This window comes from Chelonoidis abingdonii, chromosome 4 (assembly GCF_003597395.2).
Source record: "Chelonoidis abingdonii isolate Lonesome George chromosome 4, CheloAbing_2.0, whole genome shotgun sequence".
In the NCBI taxonomy this organism is placed as follows: Eukaryota; Metazoa; Chordata; order Testudines; family Testudinidae; genus Chelonoidis; species Chelonoidis abingdonii.
Window position 1 is genome coordinate 17,173,973 of NC_133772.1, and position 12,398 is coordinate 17,186,370.

Below are 12,398 nucleotides of genomic sequence, written 5' to 3' on the forward strand. Positions count from 1 at the left end.
GGCAAAATGGGTAAGAAGTACAAAAGAGAAAGAGGAATTCTAATCTCCAAAAGTACATCACAAAGCCATACCAAACTCTAGTTATGCAGATTACAATTGTCTTTATACCAAGAACACAGAAAATCATCAGAAAACCAATGTTGGCTTCTCCCCCACGAGTGCAGCTAGCCGTCAGACCAAGCAGTATTTCAATCATGTCAATAATTTTCTAACTCATTTCTATGAAGATACATTGACAGACACCATGTGCTCCCTGGCTGACTTGGAGCATCTGCTTCATGGCTTGATTATTCTCAGTGAAAAGAAGCATCACTTTCATTCCATTAAGTCTGGCCCTTGTATAGAATCAGTGTGTACCCCTTGCTCTAATACTCAATGCCGAATCAAACAGTCCTGTGGCATCTCTCCTCTTTTTCCTTCAGAATTGTCTATACCTCAGTAGGGCCAACACCTTATTGTTTCTCTTCCTCACTGTTTTGGAGCCGTGGGGAAAGTCTGCCTGATGGATGTGAAATGAAGTGAACACCCGAGCAAAGCAAAAGGATTTGTTAGTCGAGTGGCATATTGCACAGCAAAATGTTGGGTTCGTTCCAGGCCGTCCAGCATAGTCACTGGCCCATGTAATGCAGTTGGGCAGTGTCATAGCATTCCTTCCCAGATCTGAACCTTAGAGTTTAGAAAATGAGAAACTAGCATGAATCCTCTAAGCTTAATTACCAGCTTAGATCTGATAGCACTGCCACCACCTAAAAATATAGTGTTTTGGGGCACTCTGATCTCCAACCTTCCCTGGGGACCCCAAGAACCCAAATCCCTTGGGTCCTTGAAACAAGGAGAAATAAACCATTCCCCCTTCTTTCCCCCTCCCAGACTTTCCCTCCCTGGGCTATCCTGAGAGACTACTGATCCAAACTCTTTAAATCACAATACAGAGAAGCATGTTCCTTCCCTGCCACAAAGAGGCAAACAGACTCAAGGAAAACAGAGAGAGATTCTACCTAGTTATCCCAATCCCCTGGGATAAAACAAGGGAAACAAGAAAAAAAATCAATCAGGTTCTCTAAAAAGAAATCTTTTAATAAAAGAAAGGAAAAAGTAAAGAATTATCTCTGTAACTTCAAGATGTAAATATTACAGGGTCCTATAGCTTACAGACACCAGAAAGAAACTTTTCCCCAGTACCAATACAAATCAAAATATTCCCAGCAACTACACATATAAAAGGTAACCAGCCAGATCCACAACTGCAAATAGAGTAAAACAAACAAAAATACTAAAATCGCCTGTTCCTACTTACTGTTTGAACAGAAACTTAGAGAGCCTGTAGTAATGTCTGGTCTCTCTCAGACCCCCAAGAGAAGAACACACAATGGACAAAGAACCCACACAAAAGCTTCCCTCCACCTAAATTTAAAAATATCTTGTCTCCTGATTGGTCCTCTGGTCAGGTGTTTGGTTCCCTGTTTGTTAACCCTTTACAGATAAAAGAGACATTAACCCTTAATAATCTGTTTATGACAGGCAGATGAAAGGTAACTGCAGTGCAGGAAGCTGAATACTTTGCACACTCTGCAGTGACCTATTTTGCAAGTGAAGCAGTGTATTTTGAGAGTGCGCAATTTCAGATCTGAACACTCTTTGAGCACAGAGGAAGTTGGAATTTAGATTCAGACCCAGACTTTATTTCAGCTCTTGCTGGGCTGGGCTGGGCTGGGCTGGGACATCTCCAAAGATCACCTAAATCTTGGGGAGATTTAGACTGGGTTACTGAACTCCACAGCTTGGGCCCATCTCTACTAACTACTGTGGATGCATTCTTAATAAGACTCCACATTACTTGTTCTCTGTCTGTTATCATTTATTTCTGGAAGGGGAAAAAAGGATTAAAGTTAAATACTGATTCAAGCGTTGCCTTTTTTTCTTTGTCCTCAGTGTGCAACCGGTGCCTAAGTCCTGACTGAGTCCTCTAAGCATTATTGTTAGTAGAAGCCATGCTTCACACTTCCACCTTCCTCTGCAGCATGGGGTGTGGATCGCCTGCTGGGAACAGCTAGGCATGTCTCATTGCAGAAATCACAGGCATTGGTGATGCTTTCGTCTCTGCCTGTGACACACCACAGTTTCATTTCCCAAGGATTAAAAAGTTTTAGTTTAACTAAAGTCATTGAGCTCAACATAGGGGCATTTGGGTAAAAATTCTGGTCTGTGCTATATCTGTTTGATAGCATCTGTATCAGCACCACCTTCAAATGCATAGATTGGCTTTGAACTCTGACCTATCCAAGCATGAAGAACAATATTTCATATACCTCTGTATCCTTCATTGTACAAAGCCACTGTTGCCTTCATTGACCTTCACATCTCTCCTCATTTACCTTCCTATAATCATAAAATCCTAGAAATACAGGGCTGGAAGGGACCTCAAGATGTCATCTAGTCCAGCCCACTGCGCTGACGCAGGACCAAATAAACTTAGACCACCCTGACAGGTGTTTGTCCAACCTGTTCTTAACCTCCAATGTCAGAGATTCCACAACCTCCCTTGGAAGCTTATTCCAAAGCTTAACTACCCTGATCGTTAGAAAGCTTTGCTTAATATCTAACCTCAGTCTCCCTTGCTGGAGATTAAGGCCATTACTTCTTGTTCTACCTGCAGGGGTCGTGGAACACAATGGATTACCAGACTAATCTCAGTAACAAGGGCAGATGGAACAAAGGACGTACATAAAGCAACAGATCTCATACATTAATGTTACTGGTATTTTCCCCAGTACATCTTCTTGCACACTGCTGACGTTACTGCACTGCCTGAGAAGTATGATGGGAAAAATTTCCCTGGAGGCTCTGTCCTCTCACTTCCATTAGATAAAAATAATTTGAAAGGATTGCCTGCATCTTATTCATCTGCTCTTGAGTGAGTTCAGACTCAGCATGTGATATGGTCTTTTCCAGAGTCTTGTGAAACTAAATCTAGAGGACGTGGTGGAAATTCTGTCATTTCATTTTACAGGTAGTTACCAAATGTTTCAGGGCACAGGGACTTGGGGGTCTCTATGCTATGCTTTTATAACACTGTTTTCACTAGCATTGCAAGTGTTTCATGCTCCCAGAGTCTAAACTTGGCCAGAAAACAAAGACCAATAGTGCCATCTGATCTAAGAGGGGGATGTTGGGAAACGCATGGAGTAGGGGACAAGGAGTCAAACTCCAAATTCTTTGCTGGGGCAAATGAGCAAAACTTCACTGAAGTCAATAGATATGCATTTATAACACCAGCTGAAAACTGGGCTCCTAGACTCCTGGTTCTGTTTCCAGCTCTGGCACTGATTTGCTGGGTGACATCGAGTAAGTCATATGACCTCTCTAACAGCTTTCTGGTGGCCTGTGTGAAATGAATTAGCAGGTCTCAGCCTAGTTCCTATCACAAAAGCACCCTCTTAACTGGCACTTGTAAGGGATCTGGACATAGGTGGTGTGGTCTGGCCTAGCGGTCACAGTCCACAAGTAGTCAAGGGTAGCCACAAGACAGTAGGGGCAGGAATCAGAGTAATTACTAGAGCCAGGATCAATAGGTAAGGGTCAGGGTCAGAAACCAGAAGGGGTTACCATGGTCGAATCAGGACGCAAGACTCAGGGTCAGAGTCAGGCTGGACCAGAAATCAGAAAACAAGGTGAACTCTGAAGTCACAGCAAGCCCATGATCTGAATGGTTACCCAAACAGCTTCCTGGAGTACTTTGCAGGGTTAAATAGTGTGCATGGGCCAATTAGAAGGCTGCAGGGTACTGTCTCTCTCAACCCTTTGGGCGGGACTTCTATACTGCTCCTTATAGCTAGCTTTATGTAGCCTCCTTATGGCAATGTAGGAATATCAGCAGGTCTAGGCTTTTAAAGACCCGGGTTCTAGTTCTGTGGATTTTTACAGCACCCTCTGAAACATTAACTAGCCAAGGGTTGACTGGGCCATAATGAAGCTGGAAATAAGCTACAGGTGTTGAGCGGTAAATCTTTGTTCATATGGCATACCAGGGAAGGGGCATGTCTTCCACAGATGCTGCAAATACATACACCCATTATGAACACAAGACATAAAAATGGACACAAAGTATGGTGAAATATACATACAGCTGAGACTTGGTCAGCAGGACACAGGAGGAATAAAGGCCAAGTGACCAATAGGTATTGGAACAGACTCTTAAAACACCACTCCACCAGAAGAATCAAGTGCAGGGAAGTCAAGACACACGCTGACTCTAACATCAAACTGCCTGCAAGTATACACAGGACTTTGTGCAATAAGAGGAAAATACCTTAGTTCCCAAGCTAAGAGAAAAGGAGTTGTTTTAAGTTATATATATGATGAGAGAGATTTTAAGAAAGCATAATATGCATCGATATTTAACACTCTATTATGGTGTTCACGTTGAATGTTGCTATCTCAGAGGTGAGAAAAGGGCTATTTCCATAGCTTTCCAATGGAGATGTTGTGGTAAGACTGTATGCTTATGTCTAGGAACTTAGAGAACTTTAAGAAAATGCTCTATGAGAAAAATAGTACATGTGGAGAAAGGAATAAAGCCTGAAAGTTGCACTTTTTTTATGCTCCATCACTGAACATGGTGCCAGAAATGAGATGGCTACTGCAGGCACACAAAATCAGAGGGAGTCAAACAAAGAGAAAGTCATCATAATCCTCATGGCAGCATACCAGATTCCCGTCCCTGAGCACAGGAACATAAAAGGAGATGTATTTAGCAATGGACTAGCCTGGTAAGGTAGTTAATACAAATGTTCTTTATACTAGAGTGACCAGACAGCAAATGTGAAAAATCAGGACAGGAGGTGAGGGGTAATAGGAGCCTATATAAGAAAAAGACACTAAAATCAGGACTGCGCCTATAAAATTGGGACATGTGGTCATCCTACCTTATACTCACTTTAAGGTCCTTTTACACTGGCCATGTGGTGTCAAGTGGGTTTAGTGTCAATGAGAATCTGGCCCATCTAGCTTCCAATAAATCAAGCAAAAGTCATATCTCTCTACAATAAGCTTCTGTGTTGCAAACATGAAACGTGCCTATTTCAACACCACCTTCAAATGCAATATTGGCTTTTCATTCTGACCTTTTCAAGTCTGAAAAACAACACTCCCTATCACTCCGTCTCCTTCATAGAACAAAGCCATTGCTATGCTGATTGATCTTTACGTTTCTCTGCATTTACCTTCCCACAACGTCCAGACTAATATCAGTAACAAGGGCAGGTAGAACAAAGGATTTATATAAAGAAACAGACCTTATATGCTAAGGTTACTGGTATTTTCCCAATTTTTGTTTTCGAATCGCTTTTGTTATTGCACTACTTGAAAAGCATGTTGGAAAAAATTTCGCAGGCCGCTCTGCTGTCTTACCTCCATTACCTAAAAGTAACTTCATCTTATGAATGTGCTTTTGAGTGAGTTCAGAATCAGCGCGTGATATGGGATGGTTTGAAAATTCCTTTGTGTTTTTTCCCCAGAGTCTCAACCTAAGTCTGGATGACCTGGTGAAAATTCTCTGTCACTTCGTTTTATTACAAAACACTGCATAGTACAGTGTTGAGAATGTCTATGCTCAGGGCCGGCTCCAGGCCCCAGTGGGCTAAGCGAGTGCTTGGGGCAGCATGCCACAGGGGGCACTCTGCCGGTCGCCGGGAGGGTGGCAGGCGGCTCTGGTGGACCTCCTGCAGGTGTGCCTGCAGAGGGTCCGCTGGTCCCGCGGCTCCGGTGGAGCATGCGCTGGCACGCCTGCGGGAAGTCCATGGAGCCGCAGGACCGGCGAGCAGCAGAGCGCCCCTAGCGGCGTGCCACCGTGCTTGGGGCAGCGAAATGGCTAGAGCCAGCCCTGTCTATGCTATGTTTTTATGCCACTATTTTCACTAATATTGCTTGTGTTTCATGTTCCAGTGGTTGAGCTTGGACATTGGCGGCTATTGGGCAAGGAGGCTATATGGACATGGCTACTGCAGTCACCACAAGGAGCTGGTGACCAGTTATCCCATCCTGAAATACCCCAGTGTGAATGAAGAGGCAACCATATAATGTGAGGCCAGTGAGATGAGGCTTGGAACACCACACATATAAAAGGGACAGCTGGTAGTTCTGTGCCATGGTCAGTATCACCAACTGAGCAGACAGATGCCTAAATTGAAAAGCAATGTTTTGCAATAGTGTTATCGTATCAAGAGTTTGACCAGTATGCTCAAGGATGGGAAACCATTCAAGTAGAAAATGACCTGAAGAGCATTTTTAAAAAATCATCTCTAGTGGCCTTAAAATGCCTTCACCTCTGCTACTGAAAATACATGTAAATTGTAGCATTGCAAGCCACAAGAAAGGGACTTCTTATCCAGAGGAAGCCTTCTAGCATGAAAATATGGTCACTGAACAAGAATGTGAAACCCTCAATCTGATAGCAATACAAAAATCATGGAAAGACACAGAAAGCATTGACCAAGCAAGGCATGTGCTAGTTTCAAGGCAAACAAACTTTACAAGACTTGGAAGTACTCATGTTCACTTTCTGTCAGGATGGCCAGAGACCAGGGGAGAAGCGCCACCTACAACCCAAGAATACTAGAGCTAGAGATCTGAGCTGAGCATCCAAGATAGCATCATAATGCCCAGATTTCTGAGAACAGAAACTCTGTCAAGAATCCAGAGCCACTCTAAAATAGCAGCCTGTATCTGGGATGCCAAAGATATCATGTACCAACCAAACATGACGAAGGATATCTGACACTTGGGGAGCAGTTGTGATACATCTAGGGAAATGCAGGCCAAGCACCAAAAAGGGACCATTAAAATACACTGCATCCCCCACAGACCTTGGAGCAAAGTAGGAACAGACTTTTTCACTGCAAATCACTCTCAGAGCAAACTAGGGCAAGTAGTCTAGATGAAATTACTATGAGATGGGTTCAAAACTGGTCCATACTTACAGAATAGTTATCACTGACTCACTGACAAACTGGGAGAGTGTATCTACTGGAGTCCTGCAGGGGTCAGTCCTGGATCCAGTACTATTCTATATTTTCATAAGTGACTTGGATAATGGAGCGAAGAGTGTGCTTATAAAACTTGTGAATGACCCCAAGCTGAGAGGAAGTGGCAAGCACTTTAGAGGGCAGGATAAGAATTCAAAACTACCTTGACAAATTGGAGAATTGGTCTGAAATCAATAAGATGAAATTCAGTAAAGACAAATGCAAAGTTCTACACTTAGGAAGGACAAATGAAATGCACAAAGTGGGGAATAGCTGGCTAGGTGCTACCACTGCTGAAAAGGATCTGGGGGTTATAAATTACAAATTGAATATGAGTCAGCAATGTGATGCAGTTGTAAAGAAGACTAATATCATTCTGGAGTGTATTAACAGGTAAGACATGGGAAGTAATTGTCTGATTCTACTTCACACTGGTGAGGTCTCAGCTAGGCTATTGTGTCCTGTCTGGGGCACCACACCTTAAAAAAAGATGTGGCCAAAATCAGAAAGAGTTCAGAGGCCAGCAACCCAAATGATTAAAACAAACAAACAGGTTAAAAAACCTGATTTATGAGGAAAGGGTAAAAATACTGGGTATGTTTAGTCTTGAGAAAAGAAGGCTGAGGGGGGATCTGATAGTCAAACAAGTTACGGGCTGTTATAAAGAGGACAGCAAGCAATTCGTCTCCATGTATGCTGAAGGTGGGACTAGTAGTAAAATTGGCACAATCTTCAGCAAGGAAGACTGAAGACAGATATTAGGAAAATCTTTCTATTATAAGTATAGTTTAGTACTGGAATAGGCTTCCAAGGGAGGGTTTAGAATTCCCAACATTGGAGGTTTTTAAAAACAGGTTGGACAAACTTGTCAGGGATGGTCTATGTTCACTTGGTCGTGCCTCCGTGCAGAGGGCTGGACTAGATAACTTTGAAGTCCCTTCCAGTCCTATTTGATGCCCAAGCTATGGCAGAAAACTAGGGCAATAGCTATGCCAAAAACTAGGAAAGGACCACTCCCTCCCAGCTAACACCTGGCAGGTATAAATTCTGAGCTGTGCTTACAAATTCTCGAGAGACTAATTCTGCAATGAATCGTTCCCACAGCAGAGCAGACACTGGGTGATGACCAAGCAGGATTTAGACCTAATGGGAACACTTGTGACCAAGTTCTTGCTCTTGTGACCTGTATAGAAATAGCTTCCAGAAAAAGGAAAAGCCAGGGCTGTGTTTTTTGATTTCCCAGCCACATATGATACCACCTGGCACACTGCCTTGCTGGTCAAGACGTCATAGATGGGTTGTTACACTTATGAAAATGATGCTTCAAAAACAGACACTTCCAAGAGATGCTCTATAATAAATTGAGTACACGGAGGATCCAGAAGAAGGGACTCCGTCCGGGACCTGTTCTTGCCCCAACTTTTTTCAACATATTGACGAATGAGGGGCCCTCAACAATCTCATGGCCATTCAAGTATGCAGATGACATCTGCCTAGCTTCAAGAGACAGAGCCTTCAAAAAGATTGAAGACAACCTGAACCAAGACATAGCTACCATCAGTGGCTGTTGTAAGAGGCAGAGACTTAAGTTCAGTGTGTCAAAGACAGTCTTGTCATGCTTCCGTGTGAGTCACGCCAATGCTTCATGAGAATTCACCATCTTCTAAAATAGAGAACAACTGGTACATGATCCAAAGCCAGTATATTTAAGAGTGATCTAGCTCATACACTTAACAAAGAATACTTCACCAAGGTAGCTCCGAATATTAAGAGCAGAAATGGCCTTTTAAATAAATTTGCAGGCTCAACTCGGGAAGCTAATGTGCAAACATTGCACAGCTTGGCACTTCCTTTTGGGTGCTCATCTCATGTTAGTTTATCAGGAGGACTTCCTAGACTCCACACTGCTGACCCCAATGCTGTTGAAGGGATAAATATGTGTGATGTCTACTTATGGCCTTCTACTTATGGCGTTTATCGTATCACTTGTGTATTCACAAAATAAAAAATAGCCTCTTCTTTTATTCTTGAACACTACCCTGTCACTGCTGAAGATGGTCCATCCAGTACAGCTCTGAGGCATTCTGGTGGGTCATGTGGTTAAATCTTGCCCTGCTGCTTCCCATGTCCTGGTCTGTGGACCAATATCGGACTTCAGTCTCCAGGCCTGCCAATTGGTCCCAATTCCTCCAGCAAGAAATTGATCATGTAAAGAAATATTTTCAAGGATTTTTTAATGCTTTTTTTTTAATGTCTGCAGTAGAGGGCCTGATTCTGCTGACATTTCTACATTTGACACCAGGGTAGCTCTATTTACATCAATGAAGTCATTGTTGCCCCTTTTTGACCCAAGTGGCTAATCAGAATTCCAGGCCATGGGGATGTTCCCATTAGAAGTCTGGTATTCTCTTTGATGCAATCTTATTTTTTAACAAGGTATCATAGGGGCCTCTACTCACCACTTATCAGCACCTCCTCCTGGCCACAGTGGGGATTAGCTCTTTCAGCCTGATGCCCTCTCCTTGTAGTTCCTCAGCCCGTCGTCTCGTTTTCTCGGTCTGTGGACCCTCTCTTGATCCTCAGGAGCTGCAACATCTCATCTTCATGGCTTAGCCCTCCAGCCAAGTCACAAGATTCCTTCCCTTCCAGAGTAACATCAACATCTTTCTCGCCATCCCAGGCAGTCCTTAAGCCCACTGCCCTGGCCAGGCCGCTCCCGCAGCAGCTAGAAAGCATGGCCCCAGACAGCCTCCAAGTTCACTGGCCAGATTGTGCCACTCACTCAGAGGCTGGTAGGGGAATCCAGGTCCATTCTCTACTCAGGGTTCCAGTCCAGAGTCCTATCTCCAGCAGCGAAGGTCTGGGCAACCACAAACCTTCCTGCACCTCCCCTGGACTACTTCCAACCTTGCTTACCCCAGGCTCTCTTTCTCCACCATTCTAGCCAATCCCCTTTCCTCTGGGTCTGCTAGACAAACCCCTTCTTTTGGGCCAAAATCCCTTTCTCTGCTTTGTTGTAGGAAAAGTGATTGCAGCTCCTTTCCTCCTACCAGCTCCCTGCTTTCACAGCAGCCCCCCCATGTGCCTGTATAGATGAGCTTCAATTAATTAGGGCTCAACTCTCAGCCTAAATGTCCCCAAGTTTGCAGCCTAATAGGTTAATTGGCCCCTCTGGCCTAAGTTAACCCCTCCATGGTGAGTGTGGGGAGCACACCCTCTCATACAAGGAATGGACAAAGTCCTGCTTCTCTGAGTGCAGGAGGAACCACGAACAAAAGGAGCAATTTCTGAGCTCACAGGCTCAAGCCTCTTTAGCCAACAGACCCCAAAGCATTGTCTCTAGCTTTTTCTAGGGTCATATTGGAAAAGATCTATGGCATGGCTGCTGCTGGCCTGGGTCAGCTGATACAGGCTGCAGGGGCTTGAGCGGCGGGGCTAGAAATAACTGTGTGGATGTTCAGGCTCAGGCTGGAGCCTGAACTCTTGGGACCCTCCACCTGAGTCGGACCAGCTGCAGGGCCACCCAGAGGATTGAGGGGGCCTGGGGCAAAGCAATTCCAGGGGCCCCTTCCATAAAAAAAAAGTTGCAATATTATAGAATACTATATTCTCGTGGGGGCCCCTGTGGGGTCCGGGGCCTGCGGCAAATTACCCCACTTGCCCTCCACTCCCCCCAGGGCGGCCCTGGCCAGCTGCGGGTTTATTATCCCAGTGTAGACATACCCACTGTGCTCGCGAGCTACTGCTTGGCTTTCTTGCTTTTTGCCTCTTTCCATTCTTGTATCCAGTGTAGTTGTAGCCGTGTCGGTCCCAAGATATTAAACAGACAAAGTAGGTGAGGTCATATCTTTTACTTGACCAACTTCTGTGGGTGAGAGAAACAAGCTTTCGAACCACACAGAGCTCTCCCTCAGCTCTGGGACCTGAAGAATCAAGGACTGAACAGAGACACTGGATTTACAGCTTATTACAACAGTCTGTAACCCCCTAACCCTCTATTGAAAGCAGAGGTATTAATGTGCCACTCTACCTTGAATGGTCCTTTAGAATATGGGCTAACTAGGTATGCTCAACAATCTGTTCCACCTTGCATTTAGCTGTGACCCTCGGGGTACCTTTTCGAGACCTAACAAAGAGCTCTGTCTCTCTCACCAACAGAAGCTGGTCCAATAAAAGATATTACTCCTCACCCACCTTGTCTCTCTCTCTTCTGGTCTGTTCTCAGTTTCTGTATGTTCTCGCACACCTCCCACATGCCCAGTCCTGCTGACAACTGCTTGCCTACATGGAGGTAGCTTCTGGGTCTTGTTTTAGCTGTGCCAGCCCCCAAAGCTTTCTTACAACTATCTTAAATGAATGGCGCAATCACACATCAGTTCGAGCGAGGCTTTAACTCAACCCACAACAAAGTGTCACCCAGCTCATAACATTATTCTTGTCTTAAATAGATGTAACTGAAAGCAGAATTAGACCCTACGTGCCTTTAGTTAGCAAAAATGGTTCAGGTGAGCTGGTTAACTAAACTGTGTATAAAAATCCTACACCTTCTTGATTCCAGCCAGACTAGAACCAAGACTAGAAAATCTTTGGATACGCAGATTATATAACACAATATCTACTACCTGCACACAGTGTGGTTGTACAGTAACTATTTAGTACTGTGTAATCTATTATATAATCTAAAATTAATCAGTAGAATAAGAATTCCAAACAATGGTAACACTGTAATCTATTTCTACTAGGGTCCAGCAGCTCTGTTAAATATAAAGACTGATAACACTGTTTTCTTAGACTCAGATTCTCATACGGGGCCATCGTACCACAGATATTGGTTTCCATTTTAGAATGTGTTACATGTGGCTAATCATCAAGTGCCACAATCTTCCCCTGGCTTTGGTGATAGTAAGATAACATGGCCCAGAGGGAAGCATGACATAAAAGCCAGAGAGAGGCAAGGCTGGATCAGTACAGAGGCAAGATGGCCAAGTTGATGCTTCTTATTGGTAAGTCCAGCTCTGTAACTTCTCTTATAGTGGCATGTACTTGGGGCAGCTAATCATTCCCACCGCTCATGATAGAGCTAGTGCTGTTTTCAGTGCGTTCGCTCTATCAAAGTGAACACGAGCATGTCTCCTCCAGCTGGGAATCACACTCGCAGCTCGAAGTGCAGACACACCCAAAATGACCTGAGATGCAAAGGGAGGCAAGGTGAGTGAGGTAACATCTTTTATTGGACCAGCTGCTGTTAGAGAGAGAGAAAAGCTTTCCTTTCATATATCAGAGGGGTAGCCGTGTTAGTCTGGATCTGTAAAAGCAGCAGAGAATCCTGTGGCACCTTATAGACTAACAGACGTTTTGGAGCGTGAGCTTTCGTGG

General features: G+C 44.2%; 1 protein-coding gene and 1 pseudogene across 1 annotated transcript in view; one reads left to right on the top strand and one right to left on the bottom strand.

The window, feature by feature from the left end:
• TOMM6 (translocase of outer mitochondrial membrane 6) overlaps positions 1–12,398 on the bottom strand; it is a 466,247-nt gene that overhangs the window by 203,807 nt on the left and 250,042 nt on the right. The window lies entirely within an intron of this gene.
• Positions 12,001–12,398, top strand: part of LOC116827885 (acidic mammalian chitinase-like) — an 8,169-nt pseudogene continuing 7,771 nt past the window's right edge.